A 6,448-nucleotide genomic window follows, 5' to 3' on the forward strand; every position below is an offset into this window, starting at 1 on the left:
ACACCTGGGACAAGTAATAGACCAAGAAGCCTGGGAAAGAAGAGATTGGGACAGACCTATGTGGGAATAGAGCTTTTGGAAGCTTCTGTGTATGCCTGGGAATCAAGAAAGCCATGTGCAGACTAAGAGTGAGACACACATACTTGGCAAAGGCCTAAGAAGACTCGAAGCTTTCATGTCTTGCTGGCCTTTGGGCTCTGTGTGAGGAGGGAGTGAAGCTAAGGCAGAGTTGTAAGCAGCCAGAATAAACGTTCAAGGAATTAGCCCTGACATGTTTCCATTTTGCAAAGATACAGGAGAGTATTTTTTTCTTTCCTTAAAAAAATTCTTTCTTTTGTTTGCTGCAGGCATTTAAGGTAACTGTAAAATACCAGCTATCTTATCCGAATAAGCTAAAGGAACGCAGAGTTCAGTGGTAAAGAGCACAGACCTCAATACAAATAGTTGAGAAAGTCTGTAAGCAAGCTAACACCAGCAACTCACAATAGGCAATGGTAAACCCTGGGAGGAAGGAAAATCTGACTTCTAGAGTTGCTACATAAAATAGAAACTGTCCATGAGGCAGCCTAGATTTTGGACTTACTAGACAAAGACTTTAAACTGTCTTAAATATGTTCAAAGAGCTCAGGGAAACCAGGAGAACAATGTCTGAGCATATAGAGAATATCAATAAAGAGGCAGGAATTTTAAAAAGGCACCAAATACGAATTTTGGAGCTGAAGAGTATAACTGAAAGGAAAAACTCATTCACTAGGAAGGCTCAGTAGCAGATTTGTGCAGGCAGGAGAAGGAATCCGTGAACTTAAAGGTAGGTCAATTGAGATTATTCAGTCTGAGAAGCAGAAGGAGAAAAGAATGAAGAAAAATGGCCAGAGCTTGAGACCTGTGGTACACCATCAAGAATACTAACATCTGTGTGAATGGGAGTCCCAGAAGGAGTAAAGACAATCAGATCAGTAGAATAGAATGAGAGTCTAGAGACACACACACAGATACCATACATCTATGGCCAATTAATTTTGACAAGGGTACTAAAGCCATTTAATGGAGAAAGAATAGTCTCTTCAAAAAGTTATGCCAGACAACTGGGTATTCATGTGCAAAGAAAGTCGGACCTTGAGGAACACCTGGGTGGCTCAGTCAGTTAAGCGTCTGACTTCAGCTCAGGTCATGATCTCACGGTTTGAGTTTGAGCCCCACATCGGGGCTTGGACCTTGAACTCACATCATATACAAAAATGAATTCAAAATGAATCAAAGATCTGAAGGTAAGAGCTAAAATGAAAGAAAACTCTTGGAAGAAAATATGGTAAGTTTTCATGACTGACTTTGGCAATGGATTTTTAGATATGACCCCAAAAGCACAGGCAGCAGTAACAACAACAAAATAGATACATGGGACAATATCACAATTTAAAACTTTTATGCATCAAAGGACACTGTCAAGAAAGTGAAAAGACCTCTTACAGAATGGGAAAAAATACTGCAGACTCATGTATCTGATTAGCATGTAGTGTCCAGAATATATAATGGACTCTTATAGCTCAACAACAAAAAGACTAGGTGATTAAAAAATGAGCAGAGGATTTGAATACACATTTCTGTGAAAGAGATATACAAATGGCCAACAAGCACATGAAACAAGATGCTCAGCATCGTTAACTGTGAGGGAAATGCCAGTCCAAACACGGCAAGATACCACTTCACAATAGGATGGCTATAAAGAAAGAAAAAAAGCAACAGGTGTCGGTGAGAATCTGAGGAAATTGGAACCCTCAGACAATGCTGGTGGGAATATGCAATGGTGCAGCCACTGTGGGAAGCAGTTTGGAAATTGCTCAACAAGTTAAAACCTGAATTACTGTATGCCCCAGCAATCACTCTAATGTACATACTCTGAGGTATATTTTTTGTATATATACAAAGGATTGGAAACATGTATTTAAACAAATGCTTGTATAAAATGTTCATACACTGTTGACAATAGAGCCAACTTGTGGGAACAACTCAAATGTCCATGGCATGATAAACAATCTGAAGTGATAGCGGACTATCACTTCTGCCATAAAAAGGAAGGAAGAGCTGATACATGCTGTAATGTGGATGAACTTCAAAAACATGCCAAGTGAAAGAAGCCAGACACAAAAGGTCATATATTGTATTGGTGCACGTATATGAATCATCCAGAATAGGTAAATCTGGGAAGAGGGGGGAACGGGATGCCTGCTTAATGGGTATGGTATTTCATTCGTGGATATGAATATGTTTTGGAACATGGAAGGGGTGATGGTTTTACAACTTTGTGAATGTGCTAAATGCCACTGAATTGTACACTTTAAAATGGTTAATTTTATGTTCTGTGAATTTTACCTCAATGAAAAAATAAAAAGAGGTGCTACACAGCCTGAAAATGTGATGGATGTCTACCACCCTGCCTCGAACAGCAGTGAGGTCTGTGCTGTTTTTGGAAGTGGCGTTTTTTACAGGTATATTTGGGGTTCCCTCTTAGTGGGATTTAAATGTGTCTTCATATGTCTGATAAGTGGGGGTGGGGCGGTGAGACCGTCAGAGGCCTAGGAAAGAACCACATGGCCCTGTTAATCCAAGAAAAGGGGTGTTTCTGAGTTTGGCCTTGTCATTTGGTGCAGTCCGTGTTGGGGACATTCCCAGATCTGTTCCTGGACAGAAGGGTTGAATGTAAACTTTGCAAGTCTGTTATTCTAAAATTCATAAGCCCCATTTGGGAGCCGTCTCCCAGAGTATAAGACACAGAAGAGGAGACAGTCATTCTCTCCCAGGTTGCTGTGGAACTTACCCATGAAGGTCCTCAGGACATTGGAGGCAGCCCCTCATGGAACAGATGCTTCCTCATGGAGCAGGGCTCCTTTGTGACCCCACGTAAGGCAGCACCTGGGGACTCCCAGAAATACTTCAGAGCACTTTGCAGAAAGTGTAGACCCCCGGGAGCCAGTAGGGCACTGGGCCAGTGAAATGATGAGTTATTGTTATTTCAAGGTACATGGACAGTACATCCTGAGGTGACAAGAAGTGTTTGTTGTATTACAGGGATTATTTTAAATGGGGCAGAAACCGCTCCTGTCAGCACACATGGAATCTTGAACTTGGTACAGTGCCTTGCACAGTGAAGGCCCTCAAGAAACCTATTTTTTTGGCTGTCCTGAATTGTCTATTAGGTCATTATTTTACAAACATTACTTATATTAACAGGGATGGTGGAGCTGGGGAGTACTGCGTCTTCTCCATGGCCTCTGCGAGAAACCAGTAGTGTGGTGGGACTTGTGACCCTTTCCAAGGCCACGGCTCTTGAGGCCTGCGGCTTGCTGTCAGTCCTCCCAGCTCCCTGTGCTTGTGGGCTGGTTTGGTGATCCACTGGGAGTCAGGATTTCCTCTGATCACTTTACGGAACGGATCAGTGAGGATAACAACTTCATGGAATCTTCGCCAACCCGGTAAAAGGACTCCGGACTCTCAGAGCCCCACTTTGGCATCCGGCTTGTACCTCTGCAACAGAATGAAGGCTTCAGGCAAACTTTAGCTGGTTAACCCCATGATGGACGGGCTTGCCGTAGGTCACACTCTTAGGAACTGGGCCATCATGCTGCACAGAGATCCGATACATGACATGACCTTGCTTGGCCTTGTACCCCAGTTTGCGCGCTTTTACCGGGTTGTGTTGTGGCGGGGGGGGGGGGGGGGGGGGGCGGGGGGCAAGGAGAGCAGAGCTGGCAATACTGCCTGCAGCACAGCCTGAGAAGAAAGCGCATTACGCTCGACTGCTTCTTCCTCTGTATCTGCTGGATGTGCTTCTAAGCACCCATTTTGGGCTTATCCTGGAGCTGATGGCTTATGCTTCCGCCAGAAGGAAAGGAAGAAGCATTTTTTGAGGGGCACCTGGGTGGCTCAGTTGGTTAAGTGACTTCGGCTCAGGTCATGATCTCTCGGTTCGTGCGTTCAAGCCCCGCATCGCTAGCAGCACGGAGACTGGGACTCTCACTCTAGCCTCTCTCTCTGCCCCTTACCCACTTGTGCTTTCTCTCTCTCAAAATAAATGAATAAACTTAAAAATTTTTAAATATATATTTTTTATTTTTCTAATTTTACTTTTTATTTATATTTTAAAATATAATTTACTGTCAAGTTAGCTAACATGCAGTGTATGCAGTGTGCTCTTGGTTTCGGGGGTGGAGTCCCGTGATTTATTGCTTACGTACATTACCCAGTGCTCATCCCAACAGGTGCCCTCAATGCCTGTCACCCATTTTCCCCTCTCCCCTGCACCTACCCCCCTTCAACCCTGTTTATTCTCTGTATTTAAGAGTCTCTTATGAGTTTTCCTCCCTCTCTGTTTGAAACTGTTTTTTCCCCTTCCCTTCCCCCATGGTCTTCTGTTAAGTTTCTCAGATTCCACATATGAGTGAAAACATGATGTCTGTCTTTCTTTGACTGACTTATTTCAGTTAGCATAATACCCTCCAGTTCCATCCACGTTGTTGCAAATGGCAGGATTTCATTCTTTCTCATCGCCAAGTAATGTTCTCTTGTATACATAAAACACATCTGTATCCATACATCCGTTGATGGACTTTTGGGCTCTTTCTGTGATTTGGCTGTTGTTGAAAGCACTGCTATAAACTTTGGGCTACATGTGCCCCTATGCATCAGTGCTCCTGTATCCCCTGGGTAAATTCCTAGCAGTGCTATTCCTGGGTCATAGGGTAGATCTATTTTTAATTTTTTGAGGAACCTCCACACTGTTTTCCAGAGTGGCGGCACCAGTTTGCATTCCCACCAACAGTGCAAAAGAGTTCCCCTTTCTCCACATCCTCACCAACATCTGTTGTTTCCTGAGTTGTTAATTTTAGCCACTCTGACTGGTGTGAGGTGGTATCTCAGTGTGGCCTAATGATGAGTGATGTTGATCATCTGTTCCTGTGTCTGTTGACCATCTGGATGTCTTTGGAAAAATGTCTTCTCATGTCTTCTGCCCATTTCTTCACTGGTTATTTGTTTTTTGGGTGTTGAGTTTGGTAAGTTCTTTATAGATTTTGGATACTAACCCTTTATCTGATATGTCGTTTGCAAATATCTTCTCCATTCCACCGGTTGCCTTTTGGTTTTGTTGTTTCCTTTGCAGTACAGAAGGTTTTTATCTTGATGAGGTCTCAATAGTTGATTTTTGCTTTTATTTCCCTTGCCGTCAGAGACGTGTCAAGTAAGAAGTTGCTGCGGCTGAGGTCAAAGAGGTTATTGCTTGTTTTCTCCTCTAGGGTTTTGATGGCTTCCTGTCTCACATTTAGGTCTTTCATCTATTTTGAGTTTATTTTTGTGTATGGTGTAAGGAAGTGGTCCAGGTTCATTTTTCTGCCTGTCATTGTCCAAGTCTCCCAGCACCGTTTGCTAAAAAGACTGTCTTTTTTTCCATTAAATATTCTTTCCTGCTTTGTGAAAGATTAGTTGGCCATATATTTGTGGGTCCAATTCTGGGTTCTCTGTTCTATTCCATTGACCTATGTGTCTGTTTTTGTGCCAATACCATACTGTCTTAATGATTACAGCTTTGTAGTAGAGGCTAACGTCTGGGATTGTGATCCCTCCCACTTTGGTTTTCTTTTTCAACATTACTTTGGCTATTCAGGGTCTTTTGTGGTTCCATATAAATTTTAGGATTGTTTGTTCTAGCTTGGAGAAGAATGCTGGTGCAATTTTGATTGGGATTGCATTGAATGTGTAGATAGGTTTGGGTAGTATTGACATTTTAACAATATTTGTTCTTCCAACCCATGAGCATGAAATGTTTTACCATATTTTTGTGTCTCCTTCAATTTCTTTCATAAGTTTTCAGCATGCAGATCTTTTACATCTTTGGTTAGGTTTATTCCTAGGTATTTTATGGTTCTCCATGCAATTGTAAATGGGATCTCTTTCTTGATTTCTCTTTCTGTTGCTTCATTATTGGTGTATAGAAATGGAACGGATAAGGACTATTTTTTTGAATAAGGAAATTCTATTATATTGTGTAAGGTCTTTTTAGCAGCCAACATTTCTTTTTTTCTCCTTTGTGGAGGGGAACATGAGGAATGGCATAGAAGAAAAATGAACCCAAAGTCTTGAATCACCAGCCAACATTTTCTTCTTTCCTTCCTGCACTAAAGATAAAGGCCTCTTTTGGGTCTGTGAGGATGGGAATGTGTTTAGAACAAGTGTATACATGTGTGGTGACACTGAGGAGTGGTGCCTGATGTGTTCTGTCTGGCTGTTAAAGTAACAACATGGGCCAGTTTGAATGGGGCTGCACGTCGGTATCCTCTTAGCAAAGAGTACAGTATGACACAGGGAGAACTGCGGAGAGCCCCCGGGGGTGCGCAGCGTCAGCCAAGCAGGTGGTGGTGTGGGCAGGGGTGTGGGTGCCCAGGGAGAGGAAGTCCGT

At 42.7% G+C, this 6,448-nt stretch overlaps 1 pseudogene; it reads right to left on the minus strand.

The window, feature by feature from the left end:
* Positions 1-3,221: 3,221 nt before the first annotated feature.
* On the minus strand, positions 3,222-3,839 carry LOC122471170 (annotated as a pseudogene).
* Between the last annotated feature and the right edge of the window lie 2,609 nt (positions 3,840-6,448).

Source organism: Prionailurus bengalensis, chromosome E3 (assembly GCF_016509475.1).
Source record: "Prionailurus bengalensis isolate Pbe53 chromosome E3, Fcat_Pben_1.1_paternal_pri, whole genome shotgun sequence".
Classification (NCBI taxonomy): Eukaryota; Metazoa; Chordata; class Mammalia; order Carnivora; family Felidae; genus Prionailurus; species Prionailurus bengalensis.